Source organism: Budorcas taxicolor, chromosome 11 (assembly GCF_023091745.1).
Source record: "Budorcas taxicolor isolate Tak-1 chromosome 11, Takin1.1, whole genome shotgun sequence".
Classification (NCBI taxonomy): domain Eukaryota; kingdom Metazoa; phylum Chordata; class Mammalia; order Artiodactyla; family Bovidae; genus Budorcas; species Budorcas taxicolor.
In genome coordinates this window covers 37,542,768-37,555,667 of record NC_068920.1, presented here as the reverse complement: position 1 = coordinate 37,555,667, position 12,900 = coordinate 37,542,768, and positions in this window count along the sequence as shown.

The window sequence follows — 12,900 nt, the reverse complement described above, 5'->3', positions numbered from 1 at the left end:
TTTTCCAATCAGTCAGTTCCTCGCATCAGGTGGCCAAAGTATTGGGGCTTCAGCTTCAGCATCAGTCCTTTCAATGAATATTCAGGACTTTAGGACTGACCCGTGATTAAACAAAAGCAAATCAAACTGCAGTAGGGTAGCACCTCCCACCAGCAAGAATGCCCATCATCCTAAAGCCTAGAAAAAATAAATGCCAGAGAGGGCGTGGAGAAAGGGATCCCTCTTACAGTGTTTCAGGGAATGTAAATCGACAACAGGCAGGATGGAGAAAAGTATGTGTTAGTCACTCCGTCGTGTCCAACTTGTTGGGACCCTATGGGGTGTAGCCTGCCAGGCTCCTCTGTCCATGGAGTTCTCCAGGCAAGAATACTGGAATGGGTTGCCATTCTCTTCTCCAGGGGATTTTCCCAATCCAGGGATTAAATCCAGGTCTATTTTTAACCCTCTGAGCTGCTAGGGAAGCCCCATAAAACAGCATGGAGGTTCCTTAATCAACTAGAAAGAGGCCTTCTGCAGGAACTGAGATGCCACTCCTGGGCCTGTATGTGGAAAAAAAAACATAATTAGAAAAGAGACTTGCACCACAACCTTCACTGCAGCACGTTTTACAATAGCCTAGATGTGGGAGCAATTACAATCTCCATCTTCAGATGAACAGATTAAAAAGAAGTTATACACGTATATACATATATAAGGCAATATAGTCAGCCATTAAGAAAAATGAATAATGCCACTCTCAGCAACATGAATGGACCTGGAGATGGTCATAATGGGTGAAGGAAGTCAGAGAAAGAGAGAGATTTGAATACAGTTTTTAAGTAGAATCTAAAAATCAATGCAAATGAACTCATTTTGAAAACAGAAAGACACTCAAAGACTCAAAAAACAAAATTATGGTTGCCTAAAAGAAGCGATGGAGTAGGGAGAAATGAGGAAACTGAAATTAACATATGCCCAGTAACACATACAAAAAGTGAATCAGCACAGACATACTGTCTAGCACATGGAAGTCTACTCGGCACTCTGTAATACCTACATGGGAAAAGAATCACACAAGAGTAGATATACGTTCATGGGTAACTGAATCAAGTTGCTGTACACCAAAACAAATGTGGTAAATCCACTCTATTTTAATATCAAATAAAGCTTAAATTTTAGTTAAGAGAGTGAAAAAGTTGGCTTAAAACTCAACATTCAGAAAACAAAGATCATGGCATCTGGTCCCATCACTTCATGGCAAATAGATGGGGAAGCAATGGAAACAGGCAGACTTTATTTTGGGAGGCTCCAAAATCACTGCAGATGGTGACTGAAGCCATGAATTAAAAAGACACTCACTCCTTGGAAGAAAAGTTATGACCAACCTAAACAGCATATTAAAAAGCAGAGACATTACTTTGCCAACAGAAGTCCATCTAGTCAAAGCTATGGTTTTTCCAGTAATGTATGGATGTGAGAGTTGGACTATAAAGAAAGCTGAGCACCGAAGAACTGATGCTTTTGAACTGTGGTGTTGGAGAAGACTCTTGAGAGTCTCTTGGACTGCAAGGAGATCCAACCAGTCCATTCTAAAGGAAATCAGTCCTGATTATTCATTAGAAGGATTGATGTCGAAGCTGAAACTCCAATACTTAGGCCACCTGATGCAAAGGACTGATTCATTTGAAAAGACCCTGATGCTGGGAAAGATTGAAGACAGGAGGAGAAGTGGATGACAGGATGAGATGGCTGGATGGCGTCACCGACTCAATGGACATGATTTTGAGTAAACTCCAGGAGTTGGTGATGGACAGGGAGGCCTGGCGTGCTGCAGTTCATGGTGTCTCAAGGAGTCGGACACAGCTGAGTGACTGAACGGAACCGAACTGAAAAATTTACAAAGAACAGAGAGAAAGGACAAACGGTGTTCCCCTCAGGCCTCGGTGACCAGGGCTGGTGTCACGTGCTTGGAGTCTGAACAGCCTTCAGGCTGGACTGTGGTGGAGCTGAGGGACCTGGGGAGGAGTTGCCAGCAAAGGAGCCCCTTTGGGACCTGGAGCACCTGGTCCTGTGAATGGGACCTCGACCTCCAGATCCAGGTGGGCCCTCTGATAGCCCATCCCTGCTGCTGCTGCTAAGTCGCTCCAGTCATGTCCGACTCTGTGCGACCCATAGATGGCAGCCCACCAGGCTCCCCCGTCCCTGGGATTCTCCAGGCAAGAATACTGGAGTGGGTTGCCATTTCCTTCTCCAGTGCATGAAAGTGAAAAGTGAAAGTGAAGTCGCTCAGTCATGTCTGACTCCTAGCGACCCCATGGACTCTAGCCACCCCTAGGGCACCCCCCAAAACTGTGGGCCCTAAGGGCTGAGAGAGCATTGAATAGTCAATGGGTCACCCCTTCCCCCACGGTGGTCTTGCCACCAGCAGCCTCCTTCCTGGAGGCCCCCACCTAGAGGACGAAGGACAGCACCCTCAGCGTTGCAGCTGGGGCAGAGCCTGGCATTTTTGGTTGATGGGGCTGAAGGCTAAGCGGGAAGAAGTAATGAAACCCGTGGCCTGACACAGCCCACTGTAATCAACAGCCTTTCTCAAGGGCTCAACTGGCCAGAGGAATTCAAAGAGCGAAATGGAGAAGTGCTACCGCCTTGTGGACATTTCTCGCAACTGCGACTTTAAAGCTCGCGGCCACTTGCACAAGGCCAGCCTGGCTCTAAAGCATACCTGCCTTCAAAAAATGTCCGGTGGGGCTTCCGTGGTGGTCCAGTGGTTGAGAATCCGACTTGCCATGAAGGGAACAAGGGTTTCATTCTGGTTCGGGGAAGATTCGCCCAAGCCGAGCCTCTCAGCCCTTGTGCAGCATTTTTTGAGCCCACGCTCTACAGCCAGCAAGCTGCAACTTCTAAGCCAGAAAGCTGAAACTAGTGAGGCCAGTGAAACCCGGAGCCTGTGCTCCCCAGCAAGAGGAGCCTCTGCAGTATGAAGCCTGCTCCGCACAGAGAAAGCCCGGAGGCACCGAAGAAGACGCAGCCGGGCCAAAAATAAATCGATAAATCAAAGTGAGAGAGAAAGTAAACACATGTCCTGCGATACGCAGTGGGGTAAGTTTTTCAGTGCCGCCATCCCTCCGAAAGGCAGTCTCCTCCGGAGACTGTTGGAAAACCTGTCTAGATCTGGAGGTCCAAGCCCCAGGGCTTGGCATTTGTCTCGGGGTGGCAGAAGGGTAAAGGGGAAGAAGTAATGAGAACCGAGACCTAGCACATTCGAATCTAATCTCCAACTGAGCAACTCGACTTTCTCCAGGACTCTGCGGAACCTAGGAATTGCCGAGGGAAATGGAAAAGTGCTGCCGCCTTGTGGACACTTTCTGCAACTGCCGCTTTAACGCTGCCGCTTGGGACCATTTCCTCTTCTTTCACAAGGCCTGCAGACCTTTAAGAATGGGTTAGGGTTAGGGTTAAGGTTAGGGTTAGGGTTAGGGTTAGGGATCACTGGTCCTCAAGAAATATCTTGTGGGTCTTTCTGGTAACCCAGTGCTTAACAACCCAAATTGCTATGCAGAGGACAAGTGTTCGACTCCCGGTGGGGGTGGATCTCCCGTGGGGAGGAGCTCCTAAGCCCTTGTGCCACAGGAACTAAGCCAGCGCTCTACAGCCAAGCAGCCGCAACTCCTGAGCCAGAGAGCGGAAACTAGCGAAGCCCTCGAATCCTAGGGTCTGAGCGCCCCAAGAAATACCCTTGCCGTGAGAAGTCTGCTCTACACAAACAGAAACAGCCCTAATAAAGTAAGAAAGACACAGCCCAGGGGCAACACAAACCTATAAATGAAAATGACAGAGAGTAAGATATTCTTGGGATAGGTAGTGGGAAAAGTTTTCAAAATGGCCATCCTTCCAAAACTTGGTCTCTGGTGGTCAGGTTAACACACAGGGCTTTTGTTTTGCTGTTTGTATTTAGAAGAACGAGAAAAGATGCTTCACGTGAGTCATTATTATCGAACTGCATATTCAAACTAGGAGGAGGTATCACTCCTCGCAGATCACAATTACCATCATCTAAGTCTAGGAACGACACGTGGCTTGAGGGCTTGGACAAAAGAGGACTCTCCTACCCGATTTGAGGGAATGTGGTGGCTCAGAGGTTAAAGCGTCTGCCTCCAATGCGGGAGACCTGGGTTCGATCCCTGGGTCGGGAAGATCCCCTGGAGAAAGAAATGGCAACCCACTCCAGTATTCTTGCCTGGAGAACTCCATGGACGGAGGAGCCTGGTAGGCTACAGCCCACGGGGTCGCAAAGAGTTGGACATGACTGAGCGACTTCACCTTCAAAATGGTAACAGCCAGGATGGAGAACAGTTGGGAAGTGCCTTAAGCCCCCAGAACAGAGTTGATTCAGGATCCAGAAATGCCACTCCTGGGCTTTATATGCAGACATAAATCCTCCTTAGAAGAGACACTTGCATCCCATCCTTCATGCAGGGTGTTTACAATAATCAAGATGTGGAAGCAATCAATATGGGCACCGTCAGAGCCACGGATAAAAGAAAATGATTAATATATCTATTGACACAGGGCAGGATTACTCAGGCATCCAGGTGAATGACATAATGCCTTGTCCAGCATCATGGATGGACCTGGAGATGGTCATACTGTGTGAGGGCAGTCAGAGAAGAAGGAGGATCCTAGGAGATGACTTATGGGTAGAATATAAAAATCGATTCCACTGAACTCATTTTGAAATAGAAAACAAAATGAGACTCCAGGACACAGACAACAATCTTCTGGATTCCAGAAAGAAAAGATGGGGCCTTAGATGGGAGAAAGAGGAGGCGGGACTTCACGAATGCCTAGTTATAGACATGAAAAGTGAATCAGCAAGGACCTACTCTTGCACGCAAGAGTCTCATCGGCCCTCTGTAATTCTTATGTGGGAAAAGGACGCACTCGACAGTAGATTTATGGACCTGTGTAACTGGATCCTGTTGCTGTAGCTTGAAGCATACACAATATCATAAATCTTCCGTATTTAAATCAAGCAAAAGTTGAATTTAAAAAGAACACAGATGAAACACCAAGGGGATTCCCTTCAGGCCTTGATAACCCTGCCTGGTGTCACATCCCTGGAGCTTGAGGTGCTTGGAGCCTAAGGCTGGAGAGTGGTGGGGCTGAGGGAACTGGGGAGGGGGCGTCAGCAAAGGAGCCCCTGGGAAGCTGGAGCGCGTGGTCTCCTGTTCATGGGACTGGGATTCTAGACCTAGACGGCTCCTCTGACAGCTCAACTACACATCGTGCACCCAGAAAACACAGTCCCGAGGTGGTCCCTGTGGGAGGAGAGAGCGTTGAAATGGCAGCCGGCCACCAAATCTCTCAGTGGTGGGGTTGCCAGCAGCAGCCTTCTTCCTTGGTGTTTTCCCAGCTGAGGAGGAAGAATAGCACCCTCAGCATCGCAGCTGGGGCATGGCTTACCATTTGTCCTGGACTAGCAGAAGGCAAAGGAGAAAGAAGCAATGAACATTCGACTCTAATGTACTACTGCGGAACAGGACTTCCTCCAGGGTTCTACTGGCCCTAGGGATCCTAGTGGTAAAGGAAAAAGGGAAGGCAATGGCGCCCACTCCAGTGCTCTTGCCTGGAAACTCCCATGGGCGGAGGAGCCTGGTGGGCTGCAATCCATGGGGTCGCTAAGAGTCGGACACGACTGAGCGACTTCACTTTCACTTTTCCCTTTCATGCATTGGAGAAGGCAATGGCGCCCCACTCCAGTGCTCTTGCCTGGAAACTCCCATGGGCGGAGGAGCCTGGTGGGCTGCAGTCCCTGGGGTCACTAAGAGTCAGACACGACTGAGCGACTTCACTTTCACTTTTCCCTTTCACGCATTGCAGAAGGCAATGGCAACCCACTCCAGTGTTCTTGCCTGGAGAATCCCAGGGATGGGGGAGCCTGGTGGGCTGCCGTCTATGGGGTCGCACAGAGTCGGACACGACTGAAGCGACTTAGCAGTAGCAGCAACAGCCTCGTGGACATTTCTTGGAACTGCAGCTTTAAAGCTGGTGCCAGGGAACACTTCACCTTCGTTACCAAGGCCTGCAGAGCTTTAAGGAACACCGGCTTTCTAGAAAGGTCCTGCGGGTCTTTCTGGTAACCCAGGACTTAAGAGCCTAACTCACTACGCAGAGGACGAAGTGTTCCACTGCTGGTCAGGAAGATCCCAGCAGTGGGGAGCTTCTAAGCCCTTGCGCCGCATCGGCTGAGCCCACGCTCTATGGCCAGGCAGCTGCAGCTCTGCGCCAGAAAGCTGAAGCTAGAGAAGCCCATGAGCCCTAAGGCGCATGCACCCCTCTGAGACATGCCAGTGCATGGGAAGCCCGTGTGCACAGAGACGACCCTGGGACAGTAAGAAAGATGCAGCCCAGGCAAAGAGAAACTTATAAAGTGAGACGGAAAGAAAGAACCGTGCTGCCCTAGGGAGTGCAAAAATATTTTCAAAGCGCTGTCCTTCCATAATCTGGTTTCCACAGGTCAAGTTAAGGCACAGGGCTTTTGTTCTGCTGTTTCAAAGCAATGGAAAAGATGCTCCATGTGGCTCTTTAATTGCATATCGAAACTACAATGAGGTATCATTCCTAAAGGTCACAATTGCCATCACACAAAAGTCTAGCAATTATACCCAGCATGAGAGCATAGAGGGAATAGAATTCTGTTTAGGGATATGAGGGAATGCCTGGAAAATGCCATGGATGGAGGAGCCTGGTAGGCTGCAGTCCATGGGGTCGCTAAGAGTCGGACACGACTGAGCAGCTTCACTTTCACTTTTCACTTTCATGCATTGGAGAAGGCAATGGCAACCCACTCCAGTGTTCTTGTCTGGAGAATCCCAGGGATGGGGGAGCCTGGTGTGCTGCCGTCTATGGGGTCGCACAGAGTCGGACACGACTGAAGCGACTTAGCAGCAGTAGCAGTAAACTGGTAATAGCCAGGATGGAGAACAGTAGGGAAGTGTCTGAACCCCCCCAAACAGGCTTGCTTCAGGATTCGGCAATGCTGTGTCTCGGCCTATACGCATAGAGAAATCCTCATTGCAAGAGACACTTGCATCCTCGCCTTCATGCGGGATGCTTTATAAAAACCAAGACGTGGAAGCAACCAAAACGGGCACCATCAGAGGCATAAAAGAAGATGTTTTATATATTTATCTACATAAGGTAGTATGCCTCAGGCATCCAGATGAATAATATAATGCCTTTTCCAGCAACATGGATGACTCTGAATATGGTCATGCTGAGTGAGGGCAGACGGAGCAAGAATGAGAAGGATCCTAGGGTATGGCTTACAGATAGAATGTAAAAACTGATTCCAAGGAACCCATCTGGAAAATGAAAAACAGACTCCAGGACACAGACAAAAAGCTTCTGGTTTCTGAAAAGAAAAAATGGGGCAGGGGAAGAAGAAACAAGGAGGCTGGGCCTCAGGTTTACCCAGTAATAGATCTGAAAAGTGAATCAGCAAGGCCCTTCCGTCTAGCACAGGGATTTCTACTCAGCACTCTGTAATACCAACATGGGAAAAATCTGGCTGGGAGAGATTGATGTATTGGGTAACTGGATCAGACTGCCCTGGCTTGATACATGCACATCATTGTAAATCCACACTACTTTAATAAAAAATAGAAACAAAATTTAAAAAAGAACAGAGGAGAAATACCAAGGGTTTTCCCCTCAGGCCTCAATAACCTAGGCTGGTGTTACCTCCTTGGAGCCCAAGGTTGGAGTGAGGTGGAGCTGAGGGGCCCAGGGAAGGGGTCCAGGGGAAGAGCCCCTTTTTGAGCTGGAGTACTTGGTCTCGTGTGCATGGGACTGCGACCTCCAGATCTAGACGGGTCCTCCAACAGCTCAACCAAGTAGCGTGGACCCAGAAAGCAGTGGTCCCCATGGGCAAAGAGAGAGCTGAAATGCCAGCTGGTCACCCAGCCCCTCATGGTGTGGTTGCCAGTGCCAGCCTTCTTCTTTGGTGGTTTCCTTGCTAAGGAGGAAGAAACAGTACCCTTTGCATCGCACTATCGGCATGGCTTGGCATTTGCTGCGGGCTGGAGGAAGGAATGAGACCCGTTACCTGGCACACCGGCCTCTAATCTGCAACTGAGGAACACGACTTTGTTCAGGATTCGGCTGGCTCTAGGAATTCTAGTAGTAAATGAGAGAAGGTTGCCACCTCGTGGACATTTCCTGCAGCTGCAGCTTCAAAGCTGGTGCTCTGAACCACTTCATGTTCATTCTCAAGGCCTGCAGACCTTTAGGGAACATTGGCCCTCAAGAAAGGTGCTGTGGGTCTTTCTGGTGACTCAGGGCTTGAGTGGAGAAGGCAATGGCACCCCACTCCAGTACTCTTGCCTGGAAAATCCCATGGACGGAGGAGCCTGGTAGGCTGCAGTCCATGGGGTCGCTAAGAGTAGGACACGGCTGAGCGACTTCACTTTCACTTTTCGCTTTCATGCATTGCAGAAGGCAATGGCAACCCACTCCAGTGTTCTTGCCTGGAGAATCCCAGGGACGGGGGAGCCTGGTGGGCTGCCGGCTATGGGGTTGCACAGAGTCGGACACGACTGAAGCGATTTAGAAGCAGCAGCAGCAGCAGCAGCAGCAGGGCTTGAGAACCCGACTTGCAAGCAGAGGACAAGTGTTCGACTCCTGGTGGGGGAAGATCTCTCGTGGGGAGGAGCTACTAAGCCAACGCTCTACAGTCAGGCTGCCACAACTACTGAGGCAGCGAGCTGAAACTAGAGAAGCCCTCGAATCCCAGCGTCCTTGCGCTCCACCACGAAATGCCAGTCCCATCAGAAGCCCGCTCTACACGGACAGGAACTTGCAATGCAAAGGACGATGCTGGATTCCTCATCCACTGAGTTCCCGGGTGCAGAGGCGCTCCTCAGCCTTCCTGCCTCATCCGCTGAGGCCAAGCTTCTATTTCTTCCTCCCCCCAAAAACAGTAGTGGTGGGCCATATTTACAGAAGAGGTGGAGATGACAATTATTTTTTTCTTTCATTTTGTTAAATTAGAGAGCAGACAGTGTTCTTTCACGTACAGTTTTAGCAGGAAGTATGTTAATGATTTCTTTGGCAATACATCCTTCTTGGTAAAGAAACCTTTGGTGTCTGAACAAATCTATGTCAGTCTCACAAAGAACATTTCTGTAGTAATTTTATGGTTTATAGAACCGGTTTTTAAAATAATAAAATGAAGGTCAATAGGACTGAGTCATGACGTAATTTTATACAATTCTATGAAGGTATTCCATGTCTGACTACAATTGAACTACACGTCTTAAATGTCTGATTGTCAAAGGTAAACACATCTCTGAGAATACAGGACAAAGAAATTTAGGAACGTTGTACAAACATTTGTTTTATTTCATATTAAATCCTCAGTCTGAGTGCATTTTTTAATCTGAACTGTCAATTAGTGTTAGTCTAGATCAGGAAACAGCATTGCGTATTGCATACAAGCCTGAGGGTTGAGTCTGTGCTCTGATGTTGCATGGTTGTCTATATGCAGACCCAAAAATTCTCCTGTCCCTGTTCACTTTCCTGCAGAATGGAGACAAAGGCCTATTAGGAGGATAAAGTGCAAAAATGACTATAAGCCAATCAGCATATCACCTGGAATGTAGACTCATTATTAACTTCAGTAGCATGAAGGAGACACAGAGAAGTAAATTAGAGTTTCTTGAGCACGATTAGTCTCTCTTACTGCTAAGTATTTTCCATGCGTTATTTCACTTAAAAAAGAAAAAAATTATCTCAATTTGAAAAGAGAAATCAGTATCTGGTGACATTTAAATATTCTATATACAGATCGAAGTGCATTTTGTAATTGTACTTCCCAGTACTAGCGGTTTTGGTTTTAAAACAACCTCCATTAATTGTTTTCATGTGTGTTTGTACATGTATGTGTGTGATGGGGAGAGGGAGCGTTCCCTTCTTCCTGTCATTGAAAGAGCCTTCTTTTAACCCCAAAGATCCGGGGTCTCCCAGGGGTTTTCTTGCTTGTGCTGACAGACGCTGGCGCCTGCTCTCTCTCTGTGCTTCTGCACCAGCTTCTCTCACAGATCTGTGACTCTAAGGATTCCGATGTCTGGGGACTCTCACTGAGCATGTTTACAGTAGCTTCAGATCTCAAAGATGAGTTTGTTTTCTGGACTCCACTGAGCCCTCCGATGGCCGCTCATAAGTTACCACCAGCTTTGTGTTCCAGAGAGAAGGATGAGTATTTCATGTGGCCAGTCTGAAACCATTTTTTCTGGAACTTTTTAAATTCAAAGGTACCATGTGTTTCACTGAAACGTGATTAAGACTGCATTTGTCCCTTTGCTGTTACATTTTATGGATAATTATCATCCAATAAAGGACAGAAATGGAGGACCTCACAGAAGCAGAAGATATTAAGAAGAGGGGGCAAGAATACACAGAACTGTACAAAAAAGATGTTCACAACCCAGATAATCATGATGGTGTGATCACTCGGCTAGAGCCAGACATCCTGGAATGTGAAGTCAAGTGGGCCGTAGGAAGCATCACTACAAACAAAGCTAGTGGAGGTGATGGAATCCCAGTTGAGCTATTTCAAATCCTGAAAGATGATGCTGTAAGACGTTGCACTCAATATGCCAGCAAATTTGGAAAACTCAGCAGTGGCCACAGGACTGGAAAAGTTCAACTTTCATTCCAATCCCCAAGAAAGGCAATGCCAAGCAATGCTCAAACTACCGCACAATTGCACTCATCTCACATTTTGAGCTTTGAGTAATGCTCAAAATTCTCCAAGCCGGGCTTCAGCAATACGTGAACTGTGATCTTCCAGATGCTCAAGCTGGTTTTTGAAAAGGCAGAGGAACCAGAGACCAAATTGCCAACATCTGCTGGATCATGGAAAAAGCAAGAGAGTTCCAGAAATCACGTATTTCTGCTTTACTGACTATGGCAAAGCCTTTGACTGTGTGGATCACAATAAACTGTGGAAAATTCTGAAAGAGATGGGAATACCAGACCATCTGACCTGCCTCCTGAGAAATCTGTATGCAGGTCAGGAAGCAACAGTCAGAACTGGACATGGAACAACAGACTGGTTACAAATAGGAAAAGGAGTACGTCAAGGCTATATATTGTCACCCTGCTTATTTAACTTCTATGCAGAGTACATCATGAGAAATGCTGGACTGGAAGAAGCACAAGCTGGAATCAAGACTGCTGGGAGAAATATCAATAACCTCAGATATGCAGATGACACCACCCTTATGGCAGAAAGTGAAGAGGAACTAAACAGCCTCTTGATGAAAGAGGAGAGTGAAAAAGTTGGCTTAAAGCTCAGCATTCAGAAAACAAAGATCATGGCATTCAGTCCCATAACTTCATGGCAAATAGATGGGGAAACAGTGGAAACAGAGGCAGACTTTATTTTTTGGGCTCCAAAATCACTGCAGATGGTGACTGCAGCCATGAATTAAAAAGACACTTACTCCTTGGAAGAAAAGTTATGACCAATCTAAACAGCATATTAAAAAGCAGAGACATTACTTTGCCAACAAAGGTCCGTCTAGTCAAGCTATGGTTTTTCCAGTAGTCATGTATGGATGTGAGAGTTGGACTATAAGAAAGCTGAGCACAGAAGAATTGATGCTTTTGAACTGTGGTGTTGGAGAAGACTCTTGAGAGTCCCTTAGACTGCAAGGAGATCTAACCAGTCCAGCCTAAAGGAAATCATTCCTGAATGTTGATTGGAAGGACTGATGCTGAAGCTGCAACTCCAATACTTTGGCCACCTGATACGAAGAGCTGACTCATTGGAAAAGATCCTGATGCTGGGAAAGCTTGAAGGCAGGAGGAGAAGGGGACAACAGAGGAAGAGATGGCTGCTTGGCATCACCGACTCAATGGACATGAGTTTGAGTAAACTCTGGGAGTTGGTGATGTACAGGGAGGCCTGGCATGCTGCAGTCCATGGGGTCTCAGAGAGTCGGACACGACTGAGTGACTGAACTGAACTGATCATCCAAAATTAGCATACCAAAGTATGGTTTGTATCCCTAGTGGCTCTGGGGACCATTATGTTCTTTTCCAGTTTCAGAAATCAACCATTCAGATTTCAGAAGGGGAGGGATTCCTTCTGCTTCTATCACTGATATTTCTCTAGCATTTCTCTCTCTCTATGTGAAAAACTACAAATTCACACCAATACCTCAATTCCAGTACAACACAGGATTTGATCCGTTATTTTATTTCTGTGTGTAGATCCTTTCTCCAGCAGTGAGAAACCTGGCTTCCATTCTTTGTAATTGTGTTTGTAGGGTACATAGTGGGCTTCCTGGTAGCTCAGCTGCTAAAGAATCCGCTTGCAATGAAGGAGACCCTGATTTGATTCCTGGGTTGGGAAGTTCCCTTGGAGAAGGCATAGGCTGCCCACTCCAATATTCTTGGGCTTCTCTGGTGGCTCGGTAAGGAATCTGCCTGCAATGCGGGAGACTTGGGTTCGATCCCTGGGTTGGGAGGATCCCCTGAATGAGGGCGTGGCAACCCACTCCAGTATTCTTTTCTGGAGAATCCCCATGGACAGAGGAGCCTGGTAGGCTATAGTCCATAGGGTCGCAAAGAGTCGGACACGACTGAGTGACTAAGCCCAGCACAGCACAGGGTACACAGTACTTTCAGAACTACTAATCCACGGGTCTAGGTTAAAAGCAAAATTTTATTCACCAGAATATTTGTTTGTATAAACATATAGAAGACATATAGTCCAAATATAGCATTCAAACATTAGTTGAATTGATTCTTCTTCACACTTTATGGTGATTATTTTATAATCAATATAATTTATTCTTATTTCTATTACATTTTGGATTTTCTTTCCATCCTGTTGATTATATTTTATGTTAA